This window comes from Ylistrum balloti, unplaced genomic scaffold (assembly GCF_031769215.1).
Source record: "Ylistrum balloti isolate Yb309-2 unplaced genomic scaffold, AGI_CSIRO_Ybal_v1 Utg370714, whole genome shotgun sequence".
Lineage (NCBI taxonomy): Eukaryota > Metazoa > Mollusca > Bivalvia > Pectinida > Pectinidae > Ylistrum > Ylistrum balloti.
The window spans coordinates 693887-706614 of NW_026782426.1; the positions used below are offsets into that span (position 1 = coordinate 693887).

Sequence of the window (12728 nt, forward strand, 5' to 3'; positions counted from 1 at the left end):
AACAATAGGTCCCGTTACATCTTAACTGGTGTTCAGACAAACAAATACTACTGCATTGTCCTACGTTAAGCCCCCTTACATCTTAACTGGTGTTCAGACAAACAAATACTATTGCATTGTCCTTACGTTAAGCCCCCTTACATCTTAACTGGTGTTCAGACAAACAAATACTATTGCATTGTCCTACGTTAAGCCCCCTTACATCTAAACTGGTGTTCAGACAAACAAATACTACTGCATTGTCCTACGTTAAGCCCCCTTACATCTTAACTGGTGTTCAGACAAACAAATACTATTGCATTGTCCTACGTTAAGCCCCCTTACATCTAAACTGGTGTCCAGACAAACAAATACTACTGCATTGTCCTACGTTAAGCCCCCTTACATCTTAACTGGTGTTCAGACAAACAAATACTATTGCATTGTCCTACGTTAAGCCCCCTTACATCTTAACTGGTGTTCAGACAAACAAATACTATTGCATTGTCCTACGTTAAGCCCCCTTACATCTTAACTGGTGTTCAGACAAACAAATACTACTGCATTGTCCTACGTTAAGCCCCCTTACATCTTAACTGGTGTTCAGACAAACAAATACTACTGCATTGTCCTACGTTAAGCCCCCTTACATCTTAACTGGTGTTCAGACAAACAAATACTATTGCATTGTCCTACGTTAAGCCCCCTTACATCTAAACTGGTGTTCAGACAAACAAATACTACTGCATTGTCCTACGTTAAGCCCCCTTACATCTTAACTGGTTTTCAGACAAACAAATACTATTGCATTGTCCTACGTTAAGCCCCCTTACATCTAAACTGGTGTCCAGACAAACAAATACTACTGCATTGTCCTACGTTAAGCCCCCTTACATCTTAACTGGTGTTCAGACAAACAAATACTATTGCATTGTCCTACGTTAAGCCCCCTTACATCTTAACTGGTGTTCAGACAAACAAATACTTGCATTGTCCTACGTTAAGCCCCCTTACATCTTAACTGGTGTTCAGACAAACAAATACTACTGCATTGTCCTACGTTAAGCCCCCTTACATCTTAACTGGTGTTCAGACAAACAAATACTACTGCATTGTCCTACGTTAAGCCCCCTTACATCTTAACTGGTGTTCAGACAAACAAATACTATTGCATTGTCCTACGTTAAGCCCCCTTACATCTTAACTGGTGTTCAGACAAACAAATACTACTGCATTGTCCTACGTTAAGCCCCCTTACATCTTAACTGGTGTTCAGACAAACAAATACTATTGCATTGTCCTACGTTAAGCCCCCTTACATCTTAACTGGTGTTCAGACAAACAAATACTATTGCATTGTCCTACGTTAAGCCCCCTTACATCTAAACTGGTGTCCAGACAAACAAATACTACTGCATTGTCCTACGTTAAGCCCCCTTACATCTTAACTGGTGTTCAGACAAACAAATACTATTGCATTGTCCTACGTTAAGCCCCCTTACATCTTAACTGGTGTTCAGACAAACAAATACTATTGCATTGTCCTACGTTAAGCCCCCTTACATCTTAACTGGTGTTCAGACAAACAAATACTACTGCATTGTCCTACGTTAAGCCCCCTTACATCTTAACTGGTGTTCAGACAAACAAATACTACTGCATTGTCCTACGTTAAGCCCCCTTACATCTTAACTGGTGTTCAGACAAACAAATACTACTGCATTGTCCTACGTTAAGCCCCCTTACATCTTAACTGGTGTTCAGACAAACAAATACTACTGCATTGTCCTACGTTAAGCCCCCTTACATCTTAACTGGTGTTCAGACAAACAAATACTACTGCATTGTCCTACAATAAGCCCATTATTGACTTTGTTTTGTAACTAAGGATAAAAACTTTATGATTAAATTTGATTTTTCATTATTTTTACAAAAATCCAGAGAGGTTTTTTATAATTCAGTATCTGAGGGTGATCCCAGTAAACTATTTCTATTTAATATGTTTAATCAATTACCAGTATAAATTACTTTAAATTGTTATTTTTTTCAGTTTTCTATCAGAAAAATATAACGAGGCTTGGTAGATTCCATTGTAAACAAAAACATGTTCCAAGTAGTTAAATAAGTGGGGACAATTCACATATGAATAAAAACTAAATTGTGTGAGCAAAAAATTCTTTACAAAATCTAAATAAGAAGTAGTTCTACCTTCCATTTTAAAAGTAAGCATACTGATTTTGGTAAAAGTTGAATGATTTTAAAACTTGTGATTTGCCTGGACTTAAAGACATATGATACCTTACACAATATGACTGTAATTGGTATCAGAGTTCTGTCCCCTTACACATTATATTCGAATCCTCAAACTTCGATAAATAATCATCATTAATTGTTGTAAAGTTGTGAACACTTTAACCATAAAAAACAACCATTACAGTATCTGTTTATTTATTTGTTTTGTTTCAGTTTTTCATTTTTTTTTTCACTTTCATTCACATTACATTTATACCGAAAATAATATTGTGGAGTTGTCTCCCCACTTAAGTAGTCATGATAAAGACGAGGATTACCAAGTGAAGTTTTTTTCACAAATATTAAATTTCTACTATTTTCTTAAATTAAGAGAAATATTTCAAAAACATATTTACAGTAAATTAGCATATAAGGATTTAAACTCACCCTGAAACTTTGAATGATATTTTCTGAACACACTTTCCAATTTCAGTTTAATGTAATGGAAAGCAAATGAGGAATACATCTATCAAATGGCAGTAGTTATTTCTGTGAGTTGATAATCAGAAATTAACAGAAAATCAAATACATTAATTAAAATATACTGATCAATCATGGAATGTGAAAGGTCAAAGTTCAGGTCGCTATAATACACAGATAATTAAAAAGCTTATCACTTAAACTGTACGTTTTTTCTGATTTATTGACCACTTTGCAGATTGGTCTTTTCCAACTGCACCATATCATAACAAACTGACAGCTCTTAACAATTTATTTACGCTTCTGAAAATAAATATTTTGAAGAACAACATTTTCCACTAGCAGTAGACCTGGCTTATCTAACACATTTGTTATCTTATTAACAATAGTCTGTTGTTTAAGATACCGTTCAACAAATGGATGCCAAAAAAGTGCCAAACTTTGCAAAATTGCTTAAAGGGGTATGATACCTTAATGTAGGATACAATTTTCTTCTCCATAAGAGTTCCAACTACAAAATACTGTCAAAATTTTACTTAGACATGTCTATGTTAAATACCTGAATAATATCTGAACATTCATCTACTGATGAAGTTAAAATTAATTTTTAGTAATGAAATAATACTGATTGACTTTAAAAGGGAGATAACCCTTAAATACCAGGCAATGGTAACATATGTCCTTAACCTCACTTCAAGCAATAGATTTTTAATGGTGATCCTGTTGCATGCAATGGATTCAATTATAATTTCTAAAAAAAAAAATTTGAAGTTTATGCCAGCTTTGTAGAATCATAAAATAACTGAGGAAAGAAACTCAGAATAACCTCCTCCCTCAACCCACCACATCTACTTAACATTTGACTGACCTCATCATTTTCTGGGTTTTATATTCCTTAGACTTTGAGAAAATGGACACTGGCAACAACATTCAAATTCATTGTCTTCTAAATGCCATGATATTGATGTAATAAAGTGTTTTTTTTATACCTCTCTTTATTTCTGAGCCTCCCCACCGAGAACCATTACAGAGCTGATGGTATGAATAAACATTGTACAGCTCAGCTTTAATGAACATCATTACTTTAAACACTATAACTGGTGCAAACCTGAAAATCTTTGTATTAAAATTCAATTTAGAATCCCATTATATGTCATGTTTGATTTTAACTCCTGAATTTTTTATAGTAAAAATTCAAATTTCTAAAGAGAGTTTACTGCAATAGGAACTTGGGTTGATGATGCTGGGATTTGTTGGTGATGGAGTGTTATGGGCTACATAGAGAAATATGAGGGTAATTTGTATCATTTCAATCATCACAACAAATACACAGGATCTACGGGTAGGATTCATTTGTCTTATAATTTTTAATCTAAAAAAAGGTTTCATATTCTAATTAAAGTTTTTTAATTACTAAACCGTAACACCAAACTCCCCCAACAGTTACGATTGGGGCCATATCAATGTTTCAGAAAGTAAAATGACTTTTCAGGACAGTATTGAGTAGGGGATTAATAGCTTGAGTAGCCTCCACTGTAATCTGTCCTTTGAAGAATAAAACATGATATTGCTTTCAATCATTATTCGTTACTAAACTTCAACTTGTTAAATTATAAATAAGGATTTTGTAGAATATACTTTACACAGAGATAGTACTTTTTGTATGGAGTCAATTGAGTATTAATTTTCGAAGGCCTTCCTTGTGTAGAAAAACTTAATAACAAACAAAATGTCAGTTCTTTAATAACCTACAATCTATAAAGAAATATTGGTACATAAAAGTCCCAAATAACTGCTCTTTGGTAAAAAGATATTGTTTATTACTGTAATTTACTGAGTGTCTGAAGTATGATGAAAGTGTAACTAAAACAAACATGGCCATGATACACTTGTAATTACTACTTACTAGTATAATATTATGTGGTAATTACTAGTTACATTAAAAGTGTAATTCACTTCTTTATCGAAGAGTAAAAAAAAAAAAAAAAATTATATGTTTCTTTAATACATACAAATATTGATGTATTACAAGAGTATTTAAGTATTTCATTCTATAGTGTAATTTAGTAATTACATATGTATTTCTGTAATATCCTACATTGTAATTAATTGTGCTTACAAAACAGTGTAATATACTTAGTATAGTGTAACTAGTGTATTTACAAAGAAACCTATTTATGTACAGAATGTTATTTGTCGAGATTGTAACTACAAGACCGTAATTACATTTTGTAGACCTATATATATTAGTACTACATCTTCCCATCAGGGTTGTGTTACTGCTATCACTCGTTTCAAAAAATGAAAAACGATGTTCCTAATGAAATAGTACATGTCACGGACATTATCGCGGCTTACAATCTCCAAAACAGGCTCCGAGAAACAAAAATATGTAGCATCCCTCTGACTTGTCCTTATCACCATGGAGATCTGACTCCAATCTACTCTACATGCTCTCCGCCGTCTTACATTTATAAACATATGAAAAACTACTCACCAGAAAAACACTGAAGTTACACGGCTACCATCCAAGTACACTGATAATCTAGTCCTTTACAGCATCAGTAATCCACAGGATAAAAAATCTCAGTTGCTGAAGTATGATTGCCCGTTAACACTGGAAATACACTTCTAACTATGGCAATCTCTTGATTTTAACGATAAACAAACTTTTTAACAAAATCCACAAATTACACTTTTTCGTGTTGATGAATCACGGATGGTAAGAATCTTTGTTCTGTCACTTTGAAGGATGTTTCGTAACTCCACACTGTCTTCAAATTCAAATAAAGATAAAAAGTTAAAACTACCTATTACCCCTGTAAAATGCAATGATATGCTCCAAATCGCAAGCAGGTTGAGTCCAATGTTGATATACAGGGCACAAAACAAATCCAGAAACAGTTACAATAATCGCACACTTTCCAAAACTTCACAACCTCCGTCTCCAAACGTCTTCACGTAACACTATGACAGTAGTAAATCCTGAGCTGGTCGTCCCACTCTCCTAATTAGTTGTAGTGTCTAAAACAGAATGGACAGACATTAATTAGTTAAAACAAAACCAACACAGCTCATGTTTACATGGTCGTAATGGTGAAGTCTGTAGAGGTACCAGACTGGAGCCGCCACAGTGAGTACCTACACACAGAATAACATTAGTCAGGCACAGCACCTAGCAACACCCCTCATCCCCAAACTTATGGCATGCTTGTACAGACGGACTGGTCTCTACAGCCGCTGGGGATACTGGGAAATATAGATTGGTCTCTACAGTAGGAGTGGTTACTCAGAAGGATTTGTCTGCACAGCTATGAGGGATGCTGGGAAATATTCACTGGTCTTTACAGCCAGGGGGATACTGGGAAATATACACTGGTCTTTGCAGCCAGGGGGATACATGGAAATATACACTGGTCTTTGTAGCCAGGGGGATACAGGGAAATATACACTGGTCTTTGCAGCCAGGGGGGATACTGGGAAATATACACAGATCTTTGCAGCCAGGGGGGATACTGGGAAATATACACTGGTTTTAGCATCTTGGGGGGGTGGGGGATACCGCAAAATACAGTTTGGTCATCATAGACATAGAAGATACTCGTAACAACAGTATTGTCTCCAAAACCATGGTGGATACGGAGAAATAGACTGATTTCCACAGCCATAGAGAATACTGAGAAACAAAAACTCTATATCCAGTGGGGATACTGTTTAGTCATTCCTTAACAACAATAAGTATAATCAGACACACAGGAGAGGGGAACTAGTAATAAGGTGCCTACAAAGATGAATAGACATGGAACTGGAAGGCATAGTTGGAAACAGGACCTGGATCCTTGAGAAAAAGTATATCTACAGGTTTAAAAGTACATAAGGATATGCTGGAACCTCAGAATTGGATTCACATTCAGCACCATTCATTCTCGTTCAACCATTCATTCCCATTCATTCCCATTCAACCATTCATTCCCATTCAACCATTCATTCCCATTCAACCATTCATTCCCATTCAACCATTCATTCTCATTCAACCATTCATTCCCATTCAACCTTTCGTTCCCATTCAACCATTCATTCCCATTCAACCATTCATTCCCATTCAACCATTCATTCCCATTCAACCATTCATTCCCATTCAACCATTCATTCCCATTCAACCATTCATTCCCATTCAACCATTCATTCTCATTCAACCATTCATTCCCATTCATTCATTCCAATTCAACCATTCATTCCCATTCAACCATTCATTCTCATTCAACCATTCATTCCCATTCAACCATTCATTCCCATTCAACCATTCATTCCCATTCAACCTTTCGTTCCCATTCAACCATTCATTCCCATTCAACCATTCATTCCAATTCAACCATTCATTTTCATTCAACCATTCATTTTCATTCAACCATTCATTCCAATTCAACCATTCATTCCCATTCAACCATTCATTCTCATTCAACCATTCATTCCCATTCAACCATTCATTCTCATTCAACCATTCATCCTATTCAAACACTAAGTGCAGCACATTTTGTCCAGTAAATCAAACTATATCAAGTTTTATTAGGAATGTAGTGTAATCTGCCTTAATGCAGGGAAGGTTTTTAAAACTCTACTGAGTCACCTCCCTTTAATGATCAGAAACAACTTAACAAGCTACCATTCATGCCTTATTCCTAAGAGTAAATCTGTTTGAAATTCAACTAATTTCACAAAGTTTAAGGATACAAAAAATATGGTTCAATCACATTAAGAATCTTTCATCCAGGTAAATTTTACCGTCTATATACAGGCAGGTAGGTCAGTGATAGCAGGCTTTTTTATCTTATTATATGAACTAGCAACAATATCTTTTTAATACACGTTTTGGATAAAATTTTCCCTACATCATTTCCTTAAACAGTCAATCCTGAATTAAACATCAAATGTATATATTACAAATACCTGTCTATAAAGGTCACATGTACACATTATAAACACCTGTATCCAAAGATCACCTGTATATATCACAAATACCTGTCTATAAAGGTCATATGTAGGTATTACAAATACCTGTCTTTAAAGGACACATGTATATATTACAAACACCTGTCTATAAAGGTCACCTGTATACAGAACAATTACTTGTTTCAGGTCCAAGTGTCATACAAATTGAAGTAATTGAACTTGTATATAAAGACTCCTCTACCACCTTTAGTGGCCTTTGTAGACAGGTTTTTGTCCTCATAGAACTCCTATGTAAAAGACCACCTGTTTCTTAAGATACATTTTCTCTGCTTCCTTGAACAAACATTATGGACCTCAATCAACACTGAACCTCTGTATAAAGGCAATCTGCTATTATGTTAATATTACTTTTTGGTTTGTTTAATATTATTTCCTTTTGGATCGCTGTGTGTTTTACCGTATGATGGCCCTAATGACCTTTTATGTGTTGACTGGCCGTTAAGAATGTAATAATAATAATAATAATAATATTATGTTATTTTCAGACTCTGTAAGTGGCCTTTATAGTCAGGTTTTATAGAAGATGAAGCTCTTTAGCCTTTCATTTTCTCTGCTTCATTAAGCACAAAGCATCTTACTTGAATATTTTCTTACATCAATATCTGAAATAGACCCCAAGTTGAGAGTTTCTTTCTGTCTGTTGCCAAATGATATCAGTAAGACTTGGCAGTGGAATGGGTCAAGGAAACTTGACAAGACTGACCGAGAATAAGGAGATAACGCCAGATAAAAAAATCAAGATTTCACATGTATCATTAATTTGGCAGCTAAAATGTCTGAATTATTCATCAGAATTACGATTCTTTATCGCATTCAATAATCTGATCAATAATACATGATGACAATAAAATGAAATAATCCGAGAGCAACAGTCCTATAGTTATAATGACATGAACCAATTAAATTTCGGGATTCTCCATTCTGAATTACTGGTTTTATCTGTGCTTTAGTATACAGAAAGTTTAGTTTACAGTGTTATCACCCTGTCATCAACCAGGGTCATTTTGATGGGGACATCTCCTAAAAATTGCAGTTACAGCTATTGTTGCAATTGTAGTTACAGTTTGCTACTACACTGAACATAATAGAAGAGGTGAGCCACAAGCCATCAAGAACTATTGGGACACAACCACAGCACACAGAAAGGACTGTTTCTAACACTAACAACCACTTGAGTATTCAACAACACACTTTGAATCTTTGCCTGTAGTTAGGTAAGCCAATGTTTAACTGACTATCAGCAATCTTATTCTAACACCATTGGAACGGCCATTCAGTTACAACAAACTGGAAGGAGAAATCATTTCCTTTAGAGATTTAAAAACCTTAATTCTGAACACATACATCAGTATTCTATAATTAGTATTGAGTTAATGACTTTAGTCATTGTTTCAGTGATAATTAACGCTCATCTGTAAAGACTAATTACGTAGCTCTACTCCCGAAACATTTATACGTAAATCTTTAATCGTTTGTAGATTTAGCCAGTGGTTTAATGTCCCTTAGTATAAACAATCCCAAGTTTGTAATACGAATTAGTTTTTCTTTCTTAAAAATGGATACTATTGTTTTCTGAGATGAATTGAAGCATGTTCTTAATAAAACTAAAATTCTCTCTTCATTTTCCATCTGTGATCAATGTTCTTTGATTTTAAGAGATTTTTCAAAATATCATTTGTTGTGCAAGTATATGTTTTTCTGAAATGTACATAACTGCAGTCATGGGCCCTTCCGGGGTTGAAATGGTATGAAACTTTCCTATGTGGAGGTGACAAAAGAGCATGTGTTGGGAACAGCCTTAATTTGACTGATGGTAAGGCTTGCTGCAGGCTTTTTACTGATGTTTGTGTACTATTAGCATCCTTACAACTTCATGAAATATTTATGTAGTCAGTGATAACAACATTCTGCCTTTTTCCACCTCAGGTGAAATGTACATTGAATTTGATGAAACATGCACTTAGTATGTTTCCCACTAGTTTCGTGTCAATGTTTGATGGTTTAGCTCCAGTTTGATGCGTGAGTTCTCCTACTGTTGATTTGGTCCTGGATTCAGTACATTTTTTTTATCTTCTCTCACACCAACCTAATTAATTAACTGACACAAAACACACACAAAAATCTAATCCTGTCATGAATTCATCCAAAAAGGTTTGTATTAAAAAAAACTTCTCGTGTCTAGCATAGATATATCATACTTAGTGGGACTAAAATTTTCCTTTCCAATCTGGTAGGGTTGAACTGAGTATATTGGAATCAAAGTTATGTAGCTTTAAAAGGTTCAAAATATCTCTATGATTACAGGCAGATATGAAATGTGATGTCAGTTCCTTTTTGCCAGTTGACAGAATGATGAGGCAAGACGTGATAACGTAATACATGTATATAAAGACTGGTTTGATATGTCATAACTTCAGCCAGCAATACCTCAGAGGACTGTTGATATCAGATGCCAAAGCAAGGCTGGCATAGACATAACTAAATCCTGTGGCTGGATTATGTATTGTTTAAGGCAATGTTTAGTGTTGCAACATACAAAAAAAATGTTTTGAATGATCAGAAAAGTAGTCTTTTTTTCTTGTTGACTTCCAAATCAGAAACTTCATATCAAATCAAAACAAAACTTCAATAAACTGACACACTCAAACCTTGTTATACTGACATCAAAACCTTGTTATACTGACACACTCAAACCTTGTTATACTGACACTCTCAAACCTTGTTATACTGACACTCAAACCTTGTTATACTGACATCAAAACCTTGTTATACTGACACACTCAAACCTTGTTATACTGACACACAAAAGCCTTGTTATACTGACATCAAAACCTTGTTATACTGACACTCAAACCTTGTTATACTGACACTCAAACCTTGTTATACTAACACAATCAAACCTTGTTATGCTGACACACTCAAACCTTGTTATACTGACACTCTCAAACCTTGTTATACTGACACACTCAAACCTTGTTATACTGACACTCTCAAACCTTGTTATACTGACACACTCAAACCTTGTTATACTGACACACTCAAACCTTGTTATGCTGACAAACTCAAACCTTGTTATACTGACACACTCAAACCTTGTTATACTGACACTCAAACCTTGTTATACTGACACTCAAACCTTGTTATACTGACACTCAAACCTTCTTATACTGACACTCTCAAACCTTGTTATACTGACATCAAAACTTTGTTATACTGACATCAAAACTTTGATATACTGACACTCAAACTTTGATATACTGACACTCAAACCTTGTTATATTGACATCAAAACCTTCTTATACTGACATCTAAGCCTTGTTATACTGACATCAAAACCTTGTTATATTGACATCAAAACCTTGTTATACTTACATCAAAACCTTGATATACTGACACTCAAACCTTGTTACATTGACATCAAAACCTTCTTATACTGACATCTAAGCCTTGTTATACTGACACTTAGAAAACCTTGCTACATTGACACACTAAAACCTTGATATACCGACACACAAAAACCCTGATACTAAAAGTTTTATAGCCTGGCACTAAAAACATTGATACGCTTACACAGAACTTTCATAGACAGAAACACTAAAGCAAAACCTTGTTATACTAACATTAAAAAATATTGACAGATCAAACCTTCAGGATACTGGTTCAACTAGAGAACTGATATGGAAAATATTTCATTGACCTTTCACCTTGATATACCTATTTTGTAATTTGTCATTTATCAACCAATCATTTTTTCCCAATAGATGCATGACAAAAGGACTTCATATCATCATTAAAGCTTTTTCAAAGACATTGATGAAAAACTTACCAATATTGATGAATATCAGTTTTAGAAAAGAGATTCTTTATAGATTTAATTTTCAAAGTGAAAATAAAAAAAAAATCCAATACCAGAGAAACATAGTTTCAGAGATATTCCAATCTCCTCCAGCCAACGTTAAATTGTACATATGGGATTATTTCCCTTTTCCTGTAATTCTTCTGCTGAAATAAAAATGTCACATTCAAAACCATCCCTAAACTTTATGATTCAAAATAAATATAATCTTTCTGAAAAGGGAAGGAAAAAGAATGCATAAAGCATAGTTTTGTCCAACACGGCAAGATTTTTATAGAAATATTTTTCACAGGAATGATAATATGTGGTGTATAAAAATTGTCTGTCACATGATAACTAAGATTTGTGTGTTAGTTTTAATATATGGGTATTCCAGCTGACTGGGTATACCACACTAACTAGATCAAACTTCATGGCTGCCGACAAAATCTGAGACTGGGACACAACAAATTTTTATCTATCTTTACATAATTGTATTTTCTTTTATACAAAAAGAAATTCCAGCATGTCAAAATGGAAATCTCAGACAAAATCTTCTTCTGTTTTTCTTATTTTTTTTTATGACACAATGTTAAGATTTTGAATTCCTATGACTGTTATGTATAGAAAAAGAAAACCGTCCCTGAAGGGAGCTAGCTTACTCCTCTCTATAAAATGTCTAACCAGAAGTCTGAATACATCCCCGCAGCTCCGACGTAGTAACTTACCTAAATAACACGCAGTATGTCTGTCAACAGCTCAGTCATTTATTTATTAATGCATCGCTTTTTTTTCCCATATGTCAATGAAACTGCTCCCAAAGATATTTAAGAAACTGAAGTGTATTTTTATTTGTCTAACAACTAGGAGCATTCATGGCTAGCATACATATTTCATGAAGGCACTCTCTTTACAAGTTTGTTGTTGCCTGCATGTTTAAATTCAGCTATACATGGAACTCTCCTTTTTTAGAAGGCTCAAAAACAACAACAAGATGGCCACCTGTCAGCCATGTTGTTTTTCTGATCAGATCCAAAATCAAACCTGCACAACTAGGCACCAAGGAGAATCTACATATGAAAATTGAGATCCATTCAGTACATTTCAAGAAATAGCGATAACAAACTTCATTGAAAAAATCCCTCAAGATTTCAATAGTCAATCTTCTGATGATCATGGGCTCACACACCTT

The 12728-nt window shown here is 34.5% G+C and overlaps 1 protein-coding gene across 6 annotated transcripts in view; it reads right to left on the bottom strand.

The window, feature by feature from the left end:
- Positions 1-5822, bottom strand: part of LOC132557746 (kin of IRRE-like protein 1) — a 115219-nt gene extending 109397 nt beyond the window's left edge. For all 6 annotated transcript variants that reach the window (XR_009554525.1, XM_060222271.1, XM_060222268.1 and 3 more), the window contains exon 1: positions 5189-5822. The gene's annotated coding sequence lies outside the window, so the exon portion shown is untranslated. The remainder of the gene's footprint in view (positions 1-5188) is intronic.
- Between the last annotated feature and the right edge of the window lie 6906 nt (positions 5823-12728).